The sequence below is a fragment of the Oncorhynchus tshawytscha genome, linkage group LG31 (assembly GCF_018296145.1).
Source record: "Oncorhynchus tshawytscha isolate Ot180627B linkage group LG31, Otsh_v2.0, whole genome shotgun sequence".
Lineage (NCBI taxonomy): Eukaryota > Metazoa > Chordata > Actinopteri > Salmoniformes > Salmonidae > Oncorhynchus > Oncorhynchus tshawytscha.
Window position 1 is genome coordinate 29,588,775 of NC_056459.1, and position 13,388 is coordinate 29,602,162.

Here is a 13,388-nt window from a genome sequence, read left to right on the forward strand (position 1 = left end):
GAGTTTGGAGTGTGACTATTTGAGGTTGTGGACAGGTGTCTTTTATACTGATAACAAGTTCAAACAGGTGCCATTAATACAGGTAACGAGTGGAGGACAGAGGAGCTTCTTAAAGAAGAAATTACAGGTCTGTGAGAGCCAGGAATCTTGCTTGTTTGTAGGTGACCAAATACTTATTTTCCACCATAATTTGCAAATAAATTCATTAAAAATCCTACGATGTGATTTTCTGGATTTTTTTCTAATTTTGTCTGTCATAGTTGAAGTGTACCTATGATGAAAATTACAGGCCTCTCTCATCTTTTTAAGTGGGAGAACTTGCACAATTGGTGGCTGACTAAATACTTTTTTGCCCCACTGTATTTGTATTTGTCTATCAGTGTATTTTGTATTTGTCTATCAGTGTATTTGTCTATCAGTATATTTGTATTTGTCTATCAGTGTATTTGTCTATCAGTGTATTTTGTATTTGTCTATCAGTGTATTTGTCTATCAGTATATTTTGTCTATCAGTGTATTTTGTATTTGTCTATCAGTGTATTTGTCTATTTGTCTCAGTGTATTTTGTATTTTTCTATCAGTGTATTTGTCTATCAGTGTATTTGTCTATCAGTGTATTTGTCTATCAGTGTATTTTGTATTTGTCTATCAGTGTATTTTGTATTTGTCTATCAGTGTATTTGTCTATCAGTGTATTTGTCTATCAGTATATTTGTATTTGTCTATCAGTGTATTTGTCTCAGTGTATTTGTCTATCAGTGTATTTGTCTATCAGTATATTTGTATTTGTCTATCAGTGTATTTGTCTATCAGTGTATTTGTCTATCAGTGTATTTGTCTATCAGTGTATTTGTCTATCAGTGTATTTGTATTTGTCTATCAGTGTATTTGTATTTGTCTATCAGTGTATTTGTCTATCAGTGTATTTGTCTATCAGTGTATTTGTATTTGTCTATCAGTGTATTTGTATTTGTCTATCAGTGTATTCTTGCACCATGCAATCAATTATCACTTCTAAACATGTATTTTTCTCAAGCAGCACGCCTGCAGCATGATCTATTTTTCTGGCGCACATGATAGACAGTTGGTGGTTGGAGCATGTCTCTGGAGCCGGTGAGTCAGAGGACCACGTATTTATCCTGATGTAGAATTCATTGCGGCCAGCAGGTCAAATGAGTTCCTAAACTGAACGAGTCACTCGGAAAAACGAATCATGACTCTCAAGTCAGTAAAAATAGTCATTAAAAAATAAAGAATAATTTGCAAACTGCACATAACTAACACACACACACACACACACTGGCATCGTGAAGGAGCAGAGAACTCTGGCGTCGTGAGGGAGCAGAGAACTCTGGCGTCGTGAAGGAGCAGAGAACTCTGGCGTCGTGAAGGAGCAGAGAACTCTGGCGTCGTGAAGGAGCAGAGAACTCTGGCGTCGTGAGGGAGCAGAGAACTCTGGCGTCGTGAGGAGCAGAGAACTCTGGCGTCGTGAGGGAGCAGAGATCTCTGGCATCGTGAGGGAGCAGAGAACTCTGGCGTCGTGAGGGAGCAGAGAACTCTGGCGTCGTGAGGGAGCAGAGAACTCTGGCGTCGTGAAGGAGCAGAGAACTCTGGCGTCGTGAAGGAGCAGAGAACTCTGACGTCGTGAGGGAGCAGAGATCTCTGGCGTCGTGAGGGAGCAGAGATCTCTGGCGTCGTGAGGGAGCAGAGATCTCTGGCGTCGTGAGGGAGCAGAGATCTCTGGCGTCGTGAGGGAGCAGAGATCTCTGGCGTCGTGAGGGAGCAGAGATCTCTGGCGTCGTGAGGGAGCAGAGATCTCTGGTGTCGTGAGGGAGCAGAGATCTCTGGCGTCGTGAGGGAGCAGAGAACTCTGGCGTTGTGAGGGAGCAGAGAACTCTGGCATCGTGAGGGAGCAGAGAACTCTGGTGTCGTGAGGGAGCAGAGATCTCTGGCGTCGTGAGGGAGCAGAGATCTCTGGCGTCGTGAGGGAGCAGAGAACTCTGGCATCGTGAAGGAGCTGGGGACGTTGGCATCGTGAATGAGTGGTGCACTCTGAATGATGAATTGGCACTGGGAGACAAGGACAAGCATGGTGCGACTCCACATGGCCAAGAGACAGACCGAAAGACAGAAAGACATGGAGGGGGAGTAATAGAAGTTGGAAAGGAGACAGAGAGAGAGAGGAGGGGTAGAGAGAGAGACAGAGAGAAGGGGGTTAGAGAGAAAGGGGGTTAGAGAGAGAGGGGGCTAGAGAGAGGGGGGCTAGAGAGAGGGGGGGAGGAGAGGGGGGGAGAGAGAAGGGGGAGGGGGGAGAGAGAGAGAGAGAGAGAGAGAGGATGAGTGTGGGAGCGAGAGAGAGGGGGGGAGGGAGAGAGAGAGAGACGGGGAGTGTGGGATAGAGATAGAGAGTCAGACAGAGAGAGGGTGCAAGAGAGAGAGAGAGAGAGAGGGGGGGGGGAGTGTGGGATAGAGAGAGGGGTGGAAGAGAGGGGGAGTGTGGGATAGAGAGTCAGACAGAGAGAGGGGTGGAAGAGAGAGAGAGGGGGGGGTCAGATAGAGATAGAGAGTCAGACAGAGAGAGGGGTGGAATAGAGATTGAGAGAGAGAGAGAGAGGGGGAGAGTGTGGGATAGAGATAGAGAGTCAGACAGAGAGAGGGGTGGAATAGAGATTGAGAGAGAGAGAGAGAGGGGGAGAGTGTGGGATAGAGATAGAGAGTCAGACAGAGAGAGGGGTGGAAGAGAGGGGGAGTGTTGGAGGACAAAGAGGAGTGTGATGAATGACCCCAGTGGCAGTACAGCTGATTCCATGGCAGGCTGGATGTAGCTGTCAGGGATAGAGGCTGCTGCACGTGGAGAGAGAAGAATCTCACCACATCACTGGCTGGCCAGAATGCTTGTGTAATGTGTGTGTGTGTACTGAACTTTGTGTGTGTGTCCATGTCAGCACATTGTTGAATGTATTGTGGAATGTATGACTGCATGTGTGCGTGTGTGTGTGTCTACATGGTGTTAATGCATGCAAGTGTGTGAGTGCATGTGTGTGTGCCTGCATGCATGTATTTGTGTGCGTGTGTGTGAGTGAGTGCGTGCGTGTGCGTGTGTAGAAAAGCAGGGTGGCGTCCTGCTACACAACACAAGGCTACAGCTCCATGATGGATGATGATGATGAGAGAACACATGATGGTTCCCCTGCTGCCACACGTTGTTCCTCTTTAAACACGCCAAGCTTAGAACAGGAACAAAGACCTGGGATGTATGGGCTGAAAGTGGAATGGTTTCGTTCAGTAAAACAAACACAGTTGTCTATTCCATGTATTCATTTCCATTCCATCTATAGTATTGTATTTATTTTCCACCAATTTATGACTGTCTGATTTTTGTAAACGTTAAAAGGGCACTCTTTGTGTCACGTTGTCATTAAAAGGGCACTCTTTGTGTCACGTTGTCATTAAAAAGGCACTCTTTGTGTCACGTTGTCATTAAAAGGGCACTCTTTGTGTCACGTTGTCATTAAAAGGCACTCTTTGTGTCACGTTGTCATTAAAAGGGCACTCTTTGTGTCACGTTGTCATTAAAAGGCACTCTTTGTGTCACGTTGTCATTAAAAGGCACTCTTTGTGTCACGTTGTCATTAAAAAAGGGCACTCTTTGTGTCACGTTGTCATTAAAAGGGCACTCTTTGTGTCACGTTGTCATTAAAAGGGCACTCTTTGTGTCACGTTGTCATTAAAAGGCACTCTTTGTGTCACGTTGTCATTAAAAGGGCACTCTTTGTGTCACGTTGTCATTAAAAGGGCACTCTTTGTGTCACGTTGTCATTAAAAGGGCACTCTTTGTGTCACGTTGTCATTAAAAGGGCACTCTTTGTGTCACGTTGTCATTAAAAAGGCACTCTTTGTGTCACGTTGTCATTAAAAAGGCACTCTTTGTGTCACGTTGTCATTAAAAGGGCACTCTTTGTGTCACGTTGTCATTAAAAGGGCACTCTTTGTGTCACGTTGTCATTAAAAAGGCACTCTTTGTGTCACGTTGTCATTAAAAGGCACTCTTTGTGTCACGTTGTCATTAAAAGGCACTCTTTGTGTCACGTTGTCATTAAAAGGCACTCTTTGTGTCACGTTGTCATTAAAAGGCACTCTTTGTGTCACGTTGTCATTAAAAGGGCACTCTTTGTGTCACGTTGTCATTAAAAAGGCACTCTTTGTGTCACGTTGTCATTAAAAAGGCACTCTTTGTGTCACGTTGTCATTAAAAGGGCACTCTTTGTGTCACGTTGTCATTAAAAGGGCACTCTTTGTGTCACGTTGTCATTAAAAGGGCACTCTTTGTGTCACGTTGTCATTAAAAGGGCACTCTTTGTGTCACGTTGTCATTAAAAGGGCACTCTTTGTGTCACGTTGTCATTAAAAGGGCACTCTTTGTGTCACGTTGTCATTAAAAAGGCACTCTTTGTGTCACGTTGTCATTAAAAGGGCACTCTTTGTGTCACGTTGTCATTAAAAGGGCACTCTGTGTGTCACGTTGTCATTAAAAGGGCACTCTTTGTGTCACGTTGTCATTAAAAGGCACTCTTTGTGTCACGTTGTCATTAAAAGGGCACTCTTTGTGTCACGTTGTCATTAAAAAGGCACTCTTTGTGTCACGTTGTCATTAAAAAGGCACTCTTTGTGTCACGTTGTCATTAAAAGGGCACTCTTTGTGTCACGTTGTCATTAAAAGGGCACTCTTTGTGTCACGTTGTCATTAAAAAGGCACTCTTTGTGTCACGTTGTCATTAAAAGGGCACTCTTTGTGTCACGTTGTCATTAAAAGGGCACTCTTTGTGTCACGTTGTCATTAAAAGGGCACTCTTTGTGTCACTTTGTCATTAAAAAGGCACTCTGTGTCACGTTGTCATTAAAAGGGCACTCTTTGTGTCACGTTGTCATTAAAAGGGCACTCTTTGTGTCACGTTGTCATTAAAAGGGCTAAAAAATACAATTAGATAGAACAAGGTCTTCGCCAGAAAAGGAAAAATAAGTCAAATGTTATGCCTCTCATCTCTACATCTAGTCCTGTCTGAATGGGTACTGGGTATTTATAGTCCTGTCTGAATGGGTACTGGGTATTTATAGTCCTGTCTGAATGGGTACTGGGTATTTATAGTCCTGTCTGAATGGGTACTGGGTATTTATAGTCCTGTTTGAATGGGTACTGGGTATTTATAGTCCTGTCTGAATGGGTACTGGGTATTTATAGTCCTGTCTGAATGGGTACTGGGTATTTATAGTCCTGTCTGAATGGGTACTGGGTATTTATAGCCCTGTCTGAATGGGTACTGGGTGCCTATAGTCTTGTCTGAACGGGTACTGGGTATTTATTGTCCTGTCTGAATGGGTACTGGGTATTTATAGCCCTGTCTGAATGGGTACTGGGTATTTATAGCCCTGTCTGAATGGGTACTGGGTGCTTATAGTCTTGTCTGAACGGGTACTGGGTATTTATAGTCCTGTCTGAATGGGTACTGGGTATTTATAGACCTGTCAGAATGGGTACTGGGTAATTATAGCCCTGTCTGAATTGGTACTGGGTATTTATAGCCCTGTCCGAATGGGTACTGGGTAATTATAGCCCTGTCTGAATTGGTACTGGGTATTTATAGCCCTGTCCGAATGGGTACTGGGTATTGATAGCCCTGTCTGAATGGGTACTGGGTATTTATAGCCCTGTCTGAATGGGTACTGGGTATTTATAGCCCTGTCTGAATGGGTACTGGTTATTTATAGTCCTGTCTGAATGGGTACTGGGTATTTGTAGCCCTGTCTGAATGGGTACTGGGTATTTATTCTGGTCTAGTCCTGTCTGAATGGGTACTGGGTATTTATTCTGGTCTAGTCCTGTCTGAATGGGTACTGGGTATTTCGTTGGGTCTAGTCCTGTCTGAATGGGTACTGGGTATTTAGTTGGGTCTAGTCCTGTCTGAATGGGTACTGGGTATTTAGTTGGGTCTAGTCCTGTCTGAATGGGTACTGGGTATTTAGTTGGGTCTAGTCCTGTCTGAATGGGTACTGGGTATTTATCCTCTCATACTTGCCTTTCTACCTGCCTATACCTGCAATGACTGCCATAAATCTGCACTGTGGATGTAATGGGACTGTATCATGTCTTACATTATGGTGAGTTTGTACAAGTATGTTGGACTGTATCATATCTTACATTATTCTTAACTGACTTGCCTAGTTAAATAAAGGTTAACCCTTGTGTAGTCATAACATTCTGTATACTCCCCTTGTCCTAAGGGTAAAAAAATTACCCGCCTTCACTAAACCCCTAAAATAAAGCAGCTTAATTAAATTTTAAACCCCAAATCCATTTTGCATGAAGAAACAACCTGTCATTCATCACAGATTTTGTGAATATCTGGTATTTCCCCTCTTCACAATGCAGAAAGACTGCATCTAACCAGCAGACACCACTATTTATTACAACACACCTGTCATAATTGCAAACGCAGAGGGTTATTATTATTAGTATTGCTGAAGGTACTGCATAGGGTTATTATTAGTATTGCTAAAGGTACTGCATAGGGTTATTATTAGTATTGCTGAAGGTACTGCATAGGGTTATTATTAGTATTGCTAAAGGTACTGCATAGGGTTATTATTAGTATTGCTGAAGGTACTGCATAGGGTTATTATTAGTATTGCTAAAGGTACTGCATAGGGTTATTATTAGTATTGCTGAAGGTACTGCATAGGGTTATTATTAGTATTGCTGAAGGTACTGCATAGGGTTATTATTAGTATTGCTGAAGGTACTGCATAGGGTTATTATTAGTATTGCTAAAGGTACTGCATAGGGTTATTATTAGTATTGCTGAAGGTACTGCATAGGGTTATTATTAGTATTGCTAAAGGTACTACATAGGGTTATTATTAGTATTGCTAAAGGTACTGCATAGGGTTATTATTAGTATTGCTAAAGGTACTGCATAGGTGTAAAAAAAATATTGTTGTTGCAAGAGACACCACTTGTATAGCCTAATAAAGTAGCAGAAATGTGCAGAAAGTAGTTTTGAATGCATTTTATTGAAGGGAAACAATAACAGTCTTGAACTTCACAATCAGGAATTCAACTACCAAATACTAGTCTTCTCCCATTTGTTGAACCATTGCCCCCAACCACAAGGTGTATAAACAATAAATAAGAATAAAATAAGATAATAGATACAAAATGAAAATGTGAGGAACATAAATCAATCAACTCTAATTAGCAGGAGAGTATGCAGGACAGTATGCAAGTGTGTGAGCATGGACTTTGCAAATGTATTTCTCACATGTGCAGCACATAGTACCTCCTGTCATTGCTGGTCAGTCTAAGATATGTTATTTAATGTTTTGTACACTCAGTCTATAAGGCCATGCCATTGATAGAAGGTAGATAGCGGTTACCGAGGTTAAACTAACTAACTGGCTGCTGAGGTTCTACTGAGTGTATGAGAGAGGCTGGATGGTGATGGGGTCGTCATGGGTACCTGAACTAGGGGTCAGAGGTTAAATGCTCCACTAGTGGGTGTAGTATTATGGGCATTGTAGTCCATATTGGACTGTCTGTCACTGCATATGTGAGAATCTCCCTGAATCTTCTGAATGGCAGGCCGTGCAACTGCAACATCTCAATAGGAATTGAAAGGTGCTAAAATGACTAGGCTGGTTTGTTAATGGCTGGCTGGGATCTTTGAAGGGTGTGTGTGAGCCTGTATGTTTGTGTTTGTGTGTGTGGGGGGGGGGGAATCTCTTTATTTTGGTCCTAACATGAGGGAGAGGGTTTTATTGCAGAGAGCTTCTAGATGAAATGATTGACATGTTACAGCCAGTCAGAGAGAGAGATGAGCAGGAAGGCTTTTACTAGTGCACTCTCGAGAGGCATTAATGTGTGTGTGTGTGTGCGTGTGTGCATGTGTGCGTGCGTGTGTGCGTGCGTGCTTGTGACCACGCAGCACAACTCTCCTCAAATCACCTGGTGGTCAGTGTTCTGTGAAAGATTTTTGTGAACGCGAGAATGTTAGCCCTATCAGAGTTGGCTACAGCCCATAGCCTACAGCAGGGGTGGACAGGTGGCCAGCTAAAACCGGCCCGCGAGGGATTCATTTTCTCCCCTCCAAAGTTTTTAAATGTAAAAAAAAAAAGTCTGTAAAAGTTAAAAATCCAATAAAAACATATGTGACTGTTTCTCAATGTAATCAAGGTATAAAATGGTCATTGTTTTAAAATACAAACTCTTAGTTGTGGTCCAATTGCTGTGTACAAATTATTATAATTGTGTGTGTGTGTGTGTCCCCTCGACTATCTGTTCCTACAAAAATCGTCCTGTGGCTTAATCTAGTTACTGACCCTTGGCCTACATACGTTATAATTGGTATTTGGTATTTTATTAGGATCCCCATTAGCTGTTGCGAAAGCATAAGCTACTATTCCTGCGATCCACACGAAACAATGCAGAACATTAATAGACAAGAACAGAACTCCATGCATTTAACAACGGCACACATAGCCTGCATACAGTGCATTCTGAAAGTATTCAGACCCCTTCACTTTTTCCACAGCCTTATTGTTCAAGCACCTTTGGCAGAGATTACAGCCTTGAATCTTCTTGGGTATGATGCTACAAGCTTGACACACCTGTATTTGGGGAGTTTCTCCCGTTATTCTCTGTAGATAATCTCAAACTCTGTCTGGTTGGATGGGGAACGTTGCTGCACAGCTATTTTCAGGTCTCTCCAGAGATGTTAGATCGGGTTTATGTCCGCGCTCTGGCTGGGACACTCCAGGACATTCAGAGACGTGTCCCGAAGCCACTCCTGCATTGTCTTGTCTGTGTGCTTAGGGTCATTGTCCTGTTATAAGACGAACCTTCGCCCCAGTCTGAGGTCCTGAGCATTCTGGAGCAGGTTTTCATCAAGCATCTCTATGTACTTTGCTCTGTTCATCTTTCCCTCGATCTTGACTAATCTCCCAGTCCCTGAAGCTGAAAAACATTCCCACAGCATGATGCTGCCACAACCATGCTTCACCGTAGGGTTAGTATTAGCAAGGTGGTGAGTGGTGCCTGGATTCCTCCAGACGTGACGCTTGGTATTCAGGTCAAAGAGTTCAATCTTGGTTTCATCAGGCCACAGAATCTTGTTTTTCATGGTCTGAGATTCCTTTAGGTACCTTTAGGCAAACTTCAAGCGGGCTGTCTTGTGCCTTTTACTGAGGAGTGGCTTCTGTCTGGCCACTCGACCATAAAGGCCTGATTGGTTGAGTGCTGCAGAGATGGTTGTTCTTCTGGAAGGTTTTCCCATCTCCACAGAGGAGCTCTGGAGCTCTGTCAGATTGCTCAGTTTGGCAAGGTGTCCAGCTCTAGGAAGAGTCTTGGTGGTTTCAAACTTCTTCCATGCTGCAGAAATGTTTTGGTACCCTTTCCCAGATCTGTGCCTCAACACGATCCTGTCTTGGAGCGCTACGGACAATTCCTTTGACCTCATGGCTTGGTTTTTGCTCTGACAGGCACTGTCAACTGTGGGACCTTATATAGACAGGTGTGTGACTTTCCAAAATCATGTCCAATCAAATGAATTTACCACAGGTGGACTCCAAGTTGTAGAAACATCTCAGGGATGATCAATGGAAACAGGATGGACCAGGGCTCCATTTTGAGTCTCATAGCAAAGGGTCTGAATACCTATGTAAATAAGAAATCTACAAATCTGTTTTTGCTTTGTCATTATTGGGTATTGTATGTAGATTCATGAGGACTTTTTAAAATCCATTTTAGATTAAGGCTTTAATGTAACAAAATGTGGAAAAAGTCAAGGGGTCTGAATACTTTCCGAATCCCCTGTATCAATACATACACACATTAAATATCTATCTCAAATAAGGGAGAGGCGTTGTGCAGTGAGCTGTTGCTTTATCTGTTTTTTGAAACCAGGTTTGCTGTTCATTTGAGCAATATGAGATGGAACAGAGTCCCATGCAATAATGTGTCTGTGTAATACTGTACGCTTTCTTGAATTTGTTCTAGATTCGGGGACTGTGAAAAAGAAACCTGATGGCATGTCTGGTGGGGTATGTGTGTGTGTCAGAGCTGTGTGTAAGTTGACTATGCAAAGAATTTGGCATTTTCAACACATTCATGTTTTGTTTTTTTAAAGAAGAAGTGATGCAGTCAGTCTCTCCTCAACTCTTAGCCAAAGGAGACTGGTATGGTAGGAGACTGGAATGGTATTAATATAGTGTTTATAGATGACAATGAAGAGCAAGATGTGCCGCTCTCTTCTGGACCAGCTACAGCTTGACCAGGTCTTTCTTTGCAGCACTTGACCACATGATTGGACAATAATCAGGATAAGACAAAAACTAGAGCCTGCAGGACTTTGTGGAGTGTGGTGTCAAAAAAGCAGAGCGTCTCTTTATTACGGACCGACTCCCATCTTTCCAACCATTGGCTCTATATGTTTTGACCATGACAGTTTACAATCTCCTCAACTTGTTCAACAGGCACACCATTCATTACCAGATTCAGCTCAGGTCTAGAAATTAGGGAATGGTTTGTACCAAATACAATGGTCTTAGTTTTAGAGATGTTCAGGACCAGTTTATTACAGTTTATTACACCCAATCCAAAACAGACGGAAACTCTTTGTTAAGGGTTTCAGTGACTTCATTTCCTGTGGTTGCTGATGCGTATATGGTTGAATCATCAGCATACATGGACAAACATGATTTGTTTAATGCCAGTGGCAGGTCATTGGTAAAAATAGGAAAGAGTAGAGGGCCTAGAGAGCTGCCCTGCGGTACAATGGTTGACATTAGACAAGCTTCCATTAAAGAAAACCATCTGAGTTCTATTAGATAGGTAGGCCTGAATCCACCATAAATTGTTTTCTCAACAACAGGTTATAGTCAATAATATCAAAGGCTGCACTGAAATCTAACAGTAAATCTCCCACAATCTTCTTATTATCAATTTCTATTATTATCAGGCATTTGTGTCCGTGCAGTTACATGTTGAGTGCCCTTCTCTATCATCATGCTGAAAGTCTGTTGTCATTTTGTTTACAGAGAAATAGCATTGTATTTGGTCAAACACAATTGTTTCAAATAGTTTGCTAAGAGCTGGCAACAAGCTGATAGGTCTACTGTTAGAACCAATAAAGGCCATTTTACCACTCTTGGGTAGTGACTTGAGGATAAACACCTTCCTCTAGACTCAGATTAAAGATATGACGGATAGGATTGGCCATAGAGTCAGGATGTCACGCCCTGGTCTAAGTATTTTGTGTTTTTCTTCATGTATTGGGTCAGGCCAGGGTGTGGCATGGGGTTTTTGTATTGTGGTGTGTTTTGTCTTGGGGTTTTGGTGTGTATGTATTGGGATTGTAGCTAGTGGGGTTATCTAGCAAAGTCTATGGCTGTCTGGAGTGGTTCTCAATCAGAGGCAGGTGTTTATCGTTGTCTCTGATTGGGAACCATATTTAGGCAGCCATATTCTTTGAGTTTGTGGTGGGTGATTGTCCTTAGTGTCGTTGTTCCTATCTCTTTATTTATTTACACAAGTATAGGCTGTTTCGGTTTCCGTTACGTTCTTTGTTTTGTAGTGTTTTGTGTTTACTCGTGTTTCACATTGTTCATTAAACATGGATCGCAATCTACACGCTGCATTTTGGTCCGACTATCCTTCACACCTAGAAAACCGTAACACAGAAAGTGTCTTTCAGATAGTTATTTTGGGCCACCAATGAGAGTAAATGTCATTCCTGTTCATCATAATACGTTTTTACACCACAAATTTCTATTTTCCTTAAATCTTTTTTGTCACGGTTGTCGTAAGAACGGGACCAAGGTGCAGTGGATGTTGAGTTCCACATATTTATTTCCAAGTGAAACTTCAGCAAAACAAAAATATACCAATAAACAAACAACTAAACGTGACTACGTGGTGCACATGCACAAACACAAAACAATATCCCACAAACACAGGTGGGAAAAATAGCTACTTAAATATGATCCCCAATTAGAGACAATGATTACCAGCTGCCTCTAATTGGGAATCACACAAAACACCAACAGAAAATATAAACTAGAACACAACATACAAATGATAAACTAGAATACCCCCTAGTCACGCCCTGACCCACTACACCATAGAGAAACAAGAGCTCTCTATGGTCAGGGCTTGGCATTTTTGCACATTTAATTATAATATAAAATTAATAACATAATTATTTGCATATTGTAATAAAGTAGTAACAATTTCAACATTTCGATGAGCATAGGCTCTTAAGAAACTCATACACTTCTGCGTTCAACCTTAACATGTGACGATAATACAACAGAACAGATTAACTGGACTGACATTTACTCTCACAGGTTGCAGAAAATAACTTCCTGAAAGTCACACCACTACTAAGCCACGCCTCCAAGTTTTATAATCGGACCAACTGGGTCATGACTCAATAACTCTGGATCAACAACCCAACCTTGCTCTTTTTATAGAAAACTACCTAACTAAGTGACCCAATCCCTGCAACCTAGCAGTTGAGTCATACAAACAACCCAGCATTTTTGAGAATGTATGCTTTTCTCATTGTATGTTAACTTTGCCTTCACAGCGAACTCTTAAATCGCTTCCCTAACATGTGCTGGGTTGTGTATCCCTGGCCCTGAAGATTAATGGTATATTCAGACACATTTCTCCTACATTCTTGGGATTTCAGCAGCAAACAATTCACTCATAGTTCTGGCAACAAGTTAAATAGGCATTTTGGCACACAAAAGGTAAATAAACCAACCAATCATCACACCCATTTCATAATTAATCCAGACTTGGTTTATTTGGGTACATGCAGCCTCCAAGCTTTTGATGTTATATGTGTAACAGTATAGCTTCTGTCCCTCTGCACACATTAACAACAGATACCCTCGAAGCATCGTTACCCATCGCTCCACAAAAGCCCCGGCCCTTGCAGAGCAAGGGGAACAACTAACTTCAAGGTCTCAGAGCACGTGCCGTCACCGATTGAAACGCTATTAGCGCGCACCCCGCTAACTAGCTAGCCATTTCACACCGGTTACATATGCAGCCTCCAAGATTTTGATGTTGATATTTTAGTTGTTTTGTTCTAAAGTTTTGTGTTTGTTCCATAAAATGACTAACTGCTGAACAACAAACACTACTCTAAGATCAGATAATGAACGCAAAGCAGACCTGGGTTCAAATACTATTTGACATCCTTCAAATAAGACTGCAATTTTGGGAGTATTCTATTGGTCCATTAAGCTAGGCGAACTCAATCAAGCACAGATGAACTGTTTAAAACAATTTCAAATAGCAGTTGAACCTGGGTGTACCTACAACTCAC